The sequence below is a fragment of the Plectropomus leopardus genome, chromosome 16, assembly GCF_026936395.1.
Source record: "Plectropomus leopardus strain MGB_pleo_1.0 chromosome 16, ASM2693639v1, whole genome shotgun sequence".
Classification (NCBI taxonomy): Eukaryota; Metazoa; Chordata; class Actinopteri; order Perciformes; family Serranidae; genus Plectropomus; species Plectropomus leopardus.
This window is the reverse complement of record NC_142191.1, coordinates 3,586,363-3,599,588: the sequence shown is the minus strand read 5'-3', so window position 1 is coordinate 3,599,588 and position 13,226 is coordinate 3,586,363. Positions and strand designations below refer to the sequence as shown.

General features: G+C 36.9%; 1 protein-coding gene across 4 annotated transcripts in view; it reads right to left on the bottom strand.

Moving 5' to 3' along the window:
* klhl29 (kelch-like family member 29) overlaps nucleotides 1-12,716 on the bottom strand; it is a 380,738-nt gene extending 368,022 nt beyond the window's left edge. For all 4 annotated transcript variants that reach the window (XM_088089183.1, XM_088089186.1, XM_042503866.2 and 1 more), the window contains exons 1-2: nucleotides 12,560-12,716; nucleotides 11,109-11,212 (exon numbers count right to left, since the gene is read on the bottom strand). The gene's annotated coding sequence lies outside the window, so the exon portion shown is untranslated. The remainder of the gene's footprint in view (nucleotides 1-11,108; nucleotides 11,213-12,559) is intronic.
* Between the last annotated feature and the right edge of the window lie 510 nt (nucleotides 12,717-13,226).

Genomic DNA, 13,226 nt, shown 5'->3' with positions numbered 1-13,226 from the left:
TGGGGTGAACTGTCCCTTTAAAATGCACTCCTATTTTATTATTGCTGTTATTGGTATTATCATTATCATTACATTATCATTATAATAATAATAATAATAATTACTATTATTATTATTATTAGTAGTAGTAGTAGTAGTTGTAGTAGTAGTAGTAGTGGTATTGTTATTATTATTATTATTATTATTATTATTATTATTCATCTTTTACATTTCTTTATTTTCTTTATATAATTTTGTATTTGCTGCTCAGCTGCAATACTGGAAGCCATCTTCATGTAATGAAATATGTTCTGTGGTCTACTGTTCCTTTGCTGTAACCGTATCATATAATCCCATGGGGGACGGGCCACTAGGTGGCATGGCACTAAAATAAAAGAATTCCTTCATTCATTGTATTTCCAATTTGAAAATGAACTGCAGCTCTCAGATATAAACACTGAAGCCTAACAAGCAGGTCCATCTTGTTTTAATGAGGAAAACTTTTCCATCCATCTGGGAATCAAATTCTTCCAAGTTTTACATGCTTCTGCAGATATATTTTATTTTCTTCTTGTCTTCAAAAGAAGAGAGAGTATAAATTGGCCGCACCCTGCTGTGAAAGACTCAAACTGTTTTAAGCAGAATTACAGAAAAGGGGAGAGTCAACACATTTATCCTATTAGAAGGAAATGAAGCAGACAGTGAGTCTCTGTTTGTCCATTATGAAATCCATATCTGTCTGGAAATGAAGCAGCGTACGTCCAGTCTCCAAAGCACTTCGTCTTTGCAAATCATGGTCTGACCTCCAAAGAATTTGCTTTTCTAAGTGATTAATTAGCTGCCATGATTCTCTGATCAGCCTCGCAAAATCAATTCAAGTTGGCATCGTCAACAAGGTGCATCTTCAGAAAAGGGGTTCAAAACACACAGAGTCTGGCCAAATTTATATTCAGGATGACTCTGCTCCTGTGAAGAGAATGAAGTAGCAATGCTAAGTTTTTAGAAATGCAAATGTTGTTAACAGAGGGCCTTTGGGTGGAGGCACCTGGCCTGCGTTAAATCATAATGGCATTTATGCTGCTCACCATCAGAAACTATTAAAGTATTTTCTCGCCTTGAGACAGAATTTTTTACATGAAATACTTCTCCTATCTAACGGGACGCAGCTTATCTCGGTTCTCGTCAGTGAACGCAGGTGGTTAGTACGTGGTTGAATGGCTGCCATTCTTGCAGAGATGTTCAAGTGGCTTTTTATATGGATGAAATGTGAATTAAATTGCCACTCCTATGACAATAAACCCAGAAAATTGATCACAATGTCCCTTAATGCCAGCAGGTTTTTGCAGTTTGAGGTGCAACTCGAGAGCAACTAGAGATTGTATTGTCCCATTCCCACTCCACCACGGATGCCTGGAAACCAAAACAATTAACAGGACTATTTCTGTTAGAGATGACCACAAACTCACAGTATAACTGCCGCAGGTGGCGAAAGGCTCTCTTCCAATTAACAAGTCTAATTACATCACAACTCTGCAGAGTTGTCTGGCGTCTACTGTGTCTGATTGCCGGTGTGTGGGTGTTTTCTGTGTATGCGTGTGTGTGTGTGTGAGTGTGTGTGTGTGTGTGTGCAACAGAGTCTGAATTTAAAAAACAGCAGAATGATCAGTAGGGTCAGGGGACAAAGCTTCACTTCTTACTTGGCTCCATAATTGGCTTGAAGAGTTTTAAATACTGAAAATGAACACTTAACAGGCTTGTGCATTTGATATTTTAAAAGGAAACAACTGCTACATTGTGGGCAGCTCGGTGCTCAGTCACCAATGCAGATTTATCCGGTGGAGCACTATAGTCAGACATAATTAACTGTTATTTTTTGTGGTTTTTCCAGAATGACATTTATATAAATAAATGCTGTGTAAACTGACCAAATAGGGGAAAAAAAATAACTGCCATTAACATTTCAATATAAAGTAGCTATAATCAGTACTTTCAAAATCACAACAGATCAAATTATTACATGTAAAGTAAAAGGGGACGTTCATGGTTAGGAAACAACGCCTATAAAATAAAGATGCACGACATAACAGCTCCCTAAAACTGAAGCCAAATCATCTCGATCTCCCGCCGGTGGCTGAACGCAGTATGGTCATAAATATCACCTCCCCGATGAACGGGCAGCACGTTTTCATTCCAAAGTCATCAAATGCCGCCACTTTTGTGATTTCAGCAATTATTACATTTTTTCCAAATATTTTTTTCTAACATAAAACATGAGTTTTTTGGTGCTGTTAATGCAAGAGGCCTTCGCTAAATTAAACATCAAAAAGATGTTACCAATTAATTTGAGATTTTACAATGCAAGTCAGAAAAAAAAGATTCATTAAATCCTGCTTATCAAAGCATTTTAAGACTTCTGAAAGATTGATTTAAGACATTTTAACACCAATTAAGGCCTAATTTTTGGATTAATTTATTAAATGCCTTTTTAGACTTTTTTAGGATCAGCTGGAATACTGCAAAAAGCCACCTGTTGTGGCTGTCTGATTCACTGTCGGGCGGCGTAAGCTGAGAACGCGGCCTGACAGAACCGTTCACTGTGTTTTGACATGCACCTGAACGGCCAGATGGCACGTGTCGCTGCAGCATGATACACAGACGGGCTCAAGACTTGAGAACGCAGCCAGACTGAACCTGTCACATGCATATGAAGCTGGACGGCGTCAGGTTGAAACGCTGCAGGTAACGACGCAATATAAAGAGCATAGAGGTCCCAACAGAGCGGGATGGAGGGGCTGTGGATGGATCCAACAAACCTCAGACTTTCCTGCAGGAGTCCAGTGTTCCCCTGCTGTCTGGATATGTTTTGGTGTATATATCTTACTATGTGTCTCTTCTGTATAATCTTAAACATCCGTGCCAGCATGTGCTTATGTTGACATCCCAGCATTGGCTGCTATGTGCTTTTGTTACCTAAACATAGCTTTTGTTGACATCACAGTAGCGGCATCCCAGAACCTAAATTTAAGATGCAGAAGGATAACTAAGGCATAATATATAGACACTGAAGTCCACTGTAAAGTGGCAATGTGTGACGACTTGGGATGAGAATATGTTGGACATGGGCCAAAAACTCTCGTACAGTAGAGTACAGAGTACACATTAAAAAATTATTTTTCCGAAAGATGGTTTTAGTCATTAAAGGTAGTGCTTTACACATTGATTTTGTACCAGTGTTTGTTTTCGAATAAGTTTGGTTTAAATTAGGCATCTGATGCTACAAAAAGGGAGTCATGTAACGAGAAATGAGAAAGATTACTGCTGGGGATTAGGTCAGACAGGTGTATGGGCGGGAACTTGAGACTGTGGCTACACCTCCTAGGGCCATTTGTGTTTTCATGTTTTCTGGTTTTCACGTCATAGCTCTCCTATGCTTGGCACATGAGACAAGCTTCAGTTGGTTACAGTCTGCACTCTCACCACCAGATCCTGTTAAATCCAACAAACTAGACCTTTAAAGAGGATATTATGTGAGTTCTCAGCTTCTCCTGCAGCCCACAAGTCGTCAAAAATAAATAAATAAAAGTAAGTTCCTGCAAGTTCAATAAAATACATGATGAGCTGAGCAGTAGAACGTCGACATTTCAGTCCATAAAATTGATTTCCTTAGATATCTTAAAAAAATATTTCAGGCCATGCATCATGTATCACATCACACGTTGGCTGTTTAACTTACATGTGTTTAGACTGATCAAGGCTTGTATTTTTAGTGTGCACACCATATTTCATTCATGTGAAAAAAATAGCCCTCGGCCATTTGCAGCATGCAGGATGTTACCGTCTCCTGACTGCCTCGCTGAAGAACCGAAAATTCAGTCTGAACAAAAACTAGACACTGCACGCTTCAGAGGTTTTATCTGAAATGAGAAGTCCGTGTTGTTTTCTCCTTTCTCCCGCTTCTCTTGTACCTCTGTAAGGCACAAAACAACCTGTTTCACCCAATTATCTCTCCCACAGGGCACAGTCGGGCAATTTGGCTCAGTCAAGACTCTGATTCATTGAGCCAGATGATTTAAAGCTTTTGGGGGCCACAAGTCAGCCCACTAGGACTGAAACTGCTCCGTGATTCTCAGTTGATATTTAGCAGCGTGAGTTGCTCCACTAAAGGTTGCGGGGAAAAAAATAGCTTGTTATTTCTGGTCTTCCTCATTTGTCAACTCTGTGAAAAACATATCTCTGCGTGATAACATTTTGTAGAGCATAAAGTAACATCTACCCCTATGGATGGATTACTGAACAGGCCTACCAGGCTGAGGGACCTAAAGACTCAGGGGCCCACCTGGCCTTCACTGGTGAAATGTCCCTCAAATTAACACGTACCTGACAAGGATGAGACTCAGAATGACTACATGGAGATACAAACAGTCTACAAGAGATGCAAAAGAACATCAAATAGACACAAAATAACTACCAAAATGGTCAAAATAAGTGTAAAGACACACAGAATGCCTACAAAGACACAAACGACCTCAAGAGACATAAAATGACCAGAAAGAAATACATAATGACCTCAGAGACACGAAACAACCCCAAAGAGACACAAAATGACAACAAAGAAATACGAAATGACCTAAAAGAGACACTAAATGACCATAAGGAGACACAAAACGACCAGACAGAGACAGAAAACAACCTCAAAGAGACACTAAATGACCACAGAGAGATGCAAAATGACCTGAAAGTTAAACAAATGACTAAATGAACACAAAGAGACACAAAATAACCACAAAGAGGCGTAAAATATAATATATATTGTTACATGTTTCTTTGTTGTTATTATATATATAATATATATTATTTTATACATATATAATATATCTATAATAACAACAAAGAAACACGTAACAAACCAAAAGTGACATAAAACTACAAAGAGACGGAGAAACCACAATGAGACACAAAATGACCTAAAAGAGACACAGAATGACAACAGAGTCTTTCCCTGTGTAAGAGAGATGTTGGGGCCTTTTGGGGGGCCCATCATCTCATAATGTGCCTGTGTCTAGCCTGTAGTGACAGGTAAATACTAACATATCTTAGTTTCTTTATCTTGTAAAATTAATCCATGTGAAGCCAGTCGATGGGTTTACATACATGTTAGTAATTAGTGAGGATGATGAGCATTGAGACAAACACGCTGTCCTTGACAAACATGGGAGTAATTACCGCCAACATTAAACCCTGCAGAGCCGATTCAAACATGCCTGGACACCCAGAGGACAGCAGCTCCAACAATTACTGTATGAGGTTTTCTGTCAGGCACACAAAAAAGCCAATGCTTCATCTGATGCCTGCAGTCGATATAGCTGTCCTTAAAAGAGCAGTTGCTTACACCAGGCAGTGGCGTCAGAGCCACTGAAACTAAAACGAGCCAGAAAAAGTGCCTTTTTCTGTGACCCTGCAAGAAAACGTGTGATCTCTCCTCTGCCCCCCCCCAACCTCGCCTGCACTCTGTTTAAAGCCATAATGGTTGATCAATGCGTCAAGTCACTCTGGATTGTTGCAATTAGAAAACAATGCCCCCCCCAAAAGCTATTTTAAGTCGTGCGCTATCAGTGGGAGAAGCAATGGAGAGGATAATTGGGTATTGACAAAAGAGTGTGAAAAGCAGAGACAGCATGCAAGACCACTCTCCAATTTACTCTGTCATCTCGAGGCTCTGATTATGCTGTTTACTGACCACATAATTGGGGCAAGCGCTTGATAAAAACAAACATTTTTAGGGGCGAAGCATCAAATATAAGCAAACTTGCATAAAATGATTCCGAAACACTTAATTGGGATGATGCGTCCCTATTTGCTGCGACTGCTTGTGAGGCCTGACACACTCGTGACTTCCTGGCTCCCTGGGGTTTAATGCATCGTTATTCACCGGGCTGTGCAATTTTTAAAAGCATCGGGGGTTTCCACGGGTAGAAACTGATACTAAACGGCTTGTTAAGAGTTAATTAGCAAATTAACATCGTGATGGTTTCTGCTGCACGCACACAGCATTTAAATAACAGTGATCGGTTCATGTTCTAGCAGCATTAAGTATGGGAGTTAACCCCTTACAACCTGGATCAACAGTTTTGTTGTGCTGCATTCAGACGACTTTTACAACCATTTAAACCTCACAGACTTGAGAAAGTTTGATTTCTTTTCGTTATCGTAATAATAATAATAATAATAATAATCTTTATCTGTGTAGCAACTTTCATACATAAAATGCAGCTCAATGTGCTTTACATGCAAGTGTGCTAAAAATTCAAACCGAACAATATATAGAAATATATATATTTATAAACATAAAAATAAATAAATAAAATAGAATAAAATAAAATCATTAGATATTACTTTTGTTGGCAAAGGGCAATGAGTAACTTAACAAAAAATAGCCGGCAAATTGCAAAAATAAGTAAAAGTTGACCAGAAAATGACTTGAAATTAATGAAATTAATTTTGGAAAGATTATTAGATATTATAGAAAAGAAAGGGAAAAACTGTCTAGAAATCTATATTTACAATTATATTTTTTAAATTATGTTACAGAACAAACATCTTACTAATTTTATTTTATGTTGAGCACTTTCTTTAGGTCATTTTCTTTTTTTTTCTTTTTAACTTTTTTTGCTTTGTGCTTTTTTCGGTAGTTTAAAAAAATGTTTTCTAAAAATTGGGAAAATGGCTGGGAAATAAAGAAAAAAGCAAGAGGAAAACTATCTTTGGATGATTATAATTACATATTCAAAATTATGTTACAGAATTATTATATTTTTAAGCCCTTTTTTCCAAGTCTTGATATCCTGTGTTTGAGAGCTTTTCTTTTTAAAATGTATTTATTTATTTATTTATTTATTTATTTATTTAAACACAAATTTCCAGGTAATTTTCTGCATCTTGGTAAAAGATGTTCCAGAAATTGCGAGAAACTAGTAGAGTAAACAAATTATAAAAATGTTTTAAAAAGTAAAAAATGTCTAAGAAAAAAAGAAAAAAGCTAGAGGGAAACTATATTTGGATGATCATAATTACATTATTGAAATGATCTTAAATTGGAATCATAATATTTTTAAGTGCTTTTTCAAAGTCTTGTTTGCCTTTTTAAAATAAATTGTTTTTATTTATCTTTTCTTTTTTTTTGTTCATTTTTTTAAACTAATTCTCAGGTAACTTTCTTGTACTTTTTACTTATTTCTGGCTATTTTTTGGGCCATTTCTTGACAAGTTGCCCATGGCCTCCTTCCCACGTTTCTTGGCAACTCACACCAAAACACTCAAGATTGATAAACAGTGCTACAGGTAAGATGAAACATATTTAATTTGACATATAAAGTATGTATGTTTATCTGTGTATGTCTTTTGAAAATAACCCACTGTTTACCCAAAAACTGCAGAATATAACATGAACCTAAATGTGATCCTTCAGTTAACAGCTTCCACTCAAAACTCTGTTGTTGAGCACCATCTAGTGCTGAAATCAGTTACCTTTTTTATTTCTCTTTCCCAAAGACTGCAGAAGGACTCAGTTTGTTATAGAAACCTGCTTGACACATTTTATGAGATGAAATGCAAATGTGATGTGAGCTGTTAACCCTTTGAAACCTGACCAAACTTGCTCGATATCTTTCAAAAACATGGATAAATAAAAAGAAGGTTTAAAAAGGCAAACAAGACTTGGAAATTAAATAATTTTGTAACATAACTTTAAATACATAATTATGATCATCCAAAGATAGTTTTCCCCAAGCCTTTTTTCTTTCTTTTCTAGACATTTCCCCTAACTTTAAAAATTAGGGGAAAAATCAATCTACCAATTTCTTACAATTCCTGCAACATTTCTTACCAAGTTGCAGAAAATTTTCTGAAAATTAGTGGTAAAAATAAATAACTTACGTTAAACAAAAAGAAGAAAAAGAACATTAAAAAACAATTCAAACAAGACTTGAAAAAAATGGTTTAAGAAACGTAAGAATTCTGTAACAACATTTCAAATATGTAATTATGATAATCATAAAAATACTTGAAAGCCAGATTTTTACATAACAGATATTTTGCCCTTAATTTTTTTTTAATTACTTAAATCTAAATCTAATAATTTCTTTCAATTTCTGGAACATTTCTCACACATTTGCCCACTGCCTTTATTCCCATGTTTATGAAAAAAACAACAACAACAATGTGCTCAGGTTTAAAAGGTTTAAATATTTGGGAAAGGCTTCTGAAAGCAGCGCAGTGACGTCACTCCAGGTTTTAAGGGGTTAACTATACATATTGGATTCTGAACATTAAAGCTAATGTGATATTCGCCCCCATAAATAATTACTTGCAAGAGGATGCACGTACAAGCTAAAATATATGAATGTGATTCAGAAAGCAGCTTCTCTTTGTTGTCTGCTGTCTCTCTGCAGTTCGAGGCGGCCTCGCATGTATGACTCATATCCACCTGACTGAGTCGCAGGTTTCTCTGCACCTCTGCCGCTCTGTGGGTTTCGTAACCTCGAGCCAGCAGAAGCCTCGTGGAAGACAACAGAGGCCATCTGTTGTCTGTGTGTTTTCTTTGGTGCCCTGCCACAAAACTGTGCTGCCAGAACACCCAAGGGTACCCATGTGCACGGCGCCGCGCCCGGGGACCGGCTCACTGAAGCACCTTTATAGCCTACTGGCTCCGTCAGGGGGACGCCTGCACTCTGCCAAAGGCCCAGACACAATAGCAGCGGTGTTTTGAAAAGGGGGCCTTGTTGCAGCGGGATCGTTACACAACCGTGCCATTAACCTTAATTGGAGCAGCTTGGTGGAACGCAGAAAAACTTTCAGCGCTCTGAGACAGCAGCGTTGTTCCCCTGGGTTACATAAAATCGAAAAGTGATCTCAGGCTGAGTTAATTGAATTGCAGAATAGTTACGTTCCTGCTGAGGAGCTGGAGTGAGGAGTAAGTGTCATATAGTGAGACATCATTCTCCGGGTCTTTGACAGAATACCGAGGCCGATACAGAAACACATGACGCATCCTTCAGGGTGAAACGCTCTTCCTCATCCTTCTGCTTGTGGGTAAACATAACAAACCGAATGAATTAATTCCCATATGGTGGTGATTGGGTGTCGCCCAGGAAACACTCGAATAAGGAGAGACATTAGGGGACGCGGGGAGAGCAGCTCCCTTAAAATAAGTCTGTTTGTTCATCCTTCATCCAGGATTTAGCCTCCAGGCTGAACAAACATCGTGATGTGAGCATCGTGTACGGCGTGGCGTCACATGAGGAGATTAATATTTAACGGCTCAAGAGCAAACACTTCAACATCATCCCAGTGCAAACCAGGTGACTGTTTCAAGAACAGCCCGTCTGTTCAACACGTACCCGTGTACTGCGTCCTCAAATGTCAAGAATCATTACAGCGAATAGTACACAGAGTACCTCAAACTGGCTCCACATCGACGGAATAATCTAATATTGAAGAAGCCCACGTTATGATTATCAAAATAATATTTATGTGGTAAAATTACATTTTTAAAAGGAGTCATTCTGCATAATGAGTACTTTTTACTTTTGATACTTAAAGTGAATTTTCTGTTAATACTATGCTATACTATACTATACTACATTATACTATACTATACTATTTTATACTATGATATATAGATAGATATTATTTTTATCGTCTTATATTGCTTTTATTCATGTTACTGCCTGTTTTATTGCTTTTATTTCTTTATAATTGTTGAGCTTTTGTGCTCACATTTGGTTTTGGCCTTTTTGTTTGACTTTTATCGACCTTTCTCTGGGATGTTTTTTAATGTTTTATTTTATGATTCCCTGAGTTCCTGCCTTTGCTTTGTCTGTTAAAGCACTTAGTAAACATCTGTTTTTAAAGGTGTTATATCAATAAGGTTATTATTATAATTATAACTTTAATATGTATCCTTTATCTAACCAAGTAAAAGATTCATTGAGATTAAAATCTCTTTTTCAAGAGCGACCTGGCCAAAAGGGCAGCATAAAACATTGTTGCAGCAATAAATACAAGCAGAGAAATAAAACTAACTCGCAGCACAAAGAGCAAAAACAACCTCCCGTTAAAATGCAACACAAAACATTCAAATTAATTTATGTGCAATTTCCGATTTGAGTGAGAATTAGAGAAGCAATCTCACTGACCGAGAGTGCTATTTTCTCATTCCTTTAAAAGTGACTTAAATTCCCCGACAGTAATCAGCTCAAACAATTCAATTCAAACAAAGGTCCTTCTGTAAGTTATCACAAGAGGAGCCGACGGCGTATTTAAAGCTTTTTTACCAAGTTCTGTGTGAACATTGGGGACCAACATCACGAAAGTAATGTGAGAGCGCAGGCCATATTGATTTTGTTTTTTAGACAGATATTTGTCCCCGTGGGAAATTGGTTTGCAGCAAAAATCGCTTTATATTTCCATATATCAACATAACCAAAGTCAACACATCAGTTAACGTACTGCACACTTACACTGCACCTTAAGTAAGAATTTGATGAGACAGGACAGATGTTTTACCAGACCGGCTGGACATACTGCTTATTATCTGTGCACGTTAACAAATGTAATAGCTTGTGGAATAAAGGACAGTTTGGATCTGTTTTTTTGTAAAAAGACGTCGTCCAGATGGGAGCAGGTTAAATGAGGAGGCTAGTGGACGCCTCTCGTCACCAACAATGACGGTTGCCTTGTTAATAACTCTCTCTGTGAATAAATTTAATATTTGGCAATTTAATCCCCAATGGTTTACTGCCTGTGGTTACTGTTTTTCTAAGTCTTTTTGTGCCTCAGTAGCATTTTTAAAACCAGCCGATGATGCAGAATAACAGAACACGTGTATGTAAAATATAAATACAAGGAAATATGAAGAAAACAGCCCAAGTAAACTCTTATATACATATAAACCAACCAATGCAAAAGTCTGCAGAGGGAATTTTGACCTCAGTAACATCTTGAATATAGGACTTTTTTGTTATGGAGTATTTTCAGACTGTGGTGTCTCTAATTTTACTTATGTTTAAAAAGAAAACGGAGTATTTCCTCCAGCACTGGACATAACATCAGCTGACATGTCATTTACTCACCCCCTCCTCCAGTTGGGAGTACAGCTGGGTCACTGGTGGGGGTGTGTGGGGGGAGACGGAGCTGCTGAGGATGAAGCTGCGTCTGTATTTTGGCCTCCTGATACCTGGCAGAGACATGAAAACACTCCTGAGTCGAGCTGATGCCACAACAAATTCATAAAACATTCATGTACATTAGGGGGTGACAGATCATCGCCCCCGCCATTTAATTTTAATGATCACTGGTTTAATTAATTAATTAAAAAGTGTGCGTATTACACTCAACTATCATCAAGGAAGGCAGTCTGCAATACATGCAAAGAAAGTGTCAGCATGGGAGGAACTTTTACTTTGTAAAACCTCAGGGAGCCATATTAATTTATTCATGTTTTAATTGAAATTTTTACTGAACTCCAGAAAAAAAGTTGCAGGAAACTTGCTGTATATGATGTTAAAAGTTTCACTTTTGATTAAAATATTCTCATTTTTACTGTAAATGCATATTGGTTCAAAATAATTTCTTAAACACATAAACATCATTTGCTTGGTAAGATTCTCCATAATTCAATTATTTACTTAATTTGACTGAAACCGTGAGACGTTATTACCATCACAGTAAACAAAAAAGACGAAAAGAAAAAGAGATTAGCAAATGTAGAGGACTATTTTTTTTAAAAAAAAAAAAAAAAAAAAGGGAAAATGTCCAGTGAAATGTATTCATAATGATATAATTAAAATCATTTTTACAGAATTATTATAATTTTTAAGCTTTTTTTCAGGTAATTTCTGTCTTTGTATTGTCTTTGTCTTTTTTTTGTTTGTTTGTTTTTTAGAACATTTCTTTAAGGTAATTTTCTTGTACTTTTCATATTTCTTGCTCAATTCTGGGTCATTTATCTTTTGTCACTGATTAACTTCTTCCCATGTTGTTGAATAAAATAGAGCCAATGTTCCTTGGTCTCAAAATTTTAATAAATTATTTTGTTTTATTTCCATCTCTGCTGAGCAAGTTTTGTGTTACAGGAATCAAATATCCCAAATCCCAAATATAAACTGTTATGTAATTTAATCAATTAATAAACTTAGCTATTAACAGAAGTGTTACAGTATTACTGACTACCCTTTTGTTAATTTACATTGTTACTAATACCACAAACATTATCTCCACCATAATAATTCAAATCGTGTCCATGTACAACTACAGTTAATCTCCCTACTTTGATTATTTATATGTCATTAACCAGTACACACCTGTGTGTATGTAATCTCTATGCCTTTGAGTCTCAGTTATTGAAAGTAAAACTTTAGAAAAACACACAGGGCGACTCATTTAACACCAATAACTTGCTAAAACTTTGGCTACGTTGAGGAGCTAACGGTTAATTTAGTGAACATTTTAGCTAACGTTTGGGGATAAACGTCGCCTAACTACGGACCAAACAGGTGAATTTCAAACAGTCACGATGACCCACCTTTCTTTGCGAAATACTGGGTGACTTATGTCACATTTTCCTTCCTTTCTTTTGTCTTTTTCTTTTGTTTTTTGGTACCGAAATTTTTCTTTTTTGAGCTAACGTCGTCGTGCCATGGACCGCACTTTGCTAGCAAAAACAGTTTGCACACGTTACACCGTTGGACCGAACCACCTCATAAAAACCGGGAGGGGGTAATACGAAAATATGGTATTTACCGTATTTACGAGATATGAGCACATGAGCAGCCGTAATTACGGGTGGGAAATTTGGAAATTGGACGAGTTGTGACGTTTGCGTGACGTTTCAGGGCTGCAGAAATGGCGGAAAGCACGCAACCCGATGCAAACAGTGACAACAACTGATACAAAAAAATCATATGTCATTATTTTGTTCTTAGTAGCTATCATTTACTTTTAGCAGTCGCACATTTTAGTATACGTAGGACGTCATAAATGCATAAACATGGCAGGCAAAATGTTTGGTCAATGGTGGGAAACATTTTTATTAATTTTATTAATCATATATTTTTATATTTAACTTTAACTTCACACAAACATCACGACTGGCAACACTGGTATCAAAATTTCCCAATTTTGAAATGAATTCTGACTTTGGAGGATCACTCGTGCTCGTAACTCGTAAATACTTAATAAAACATTATAAT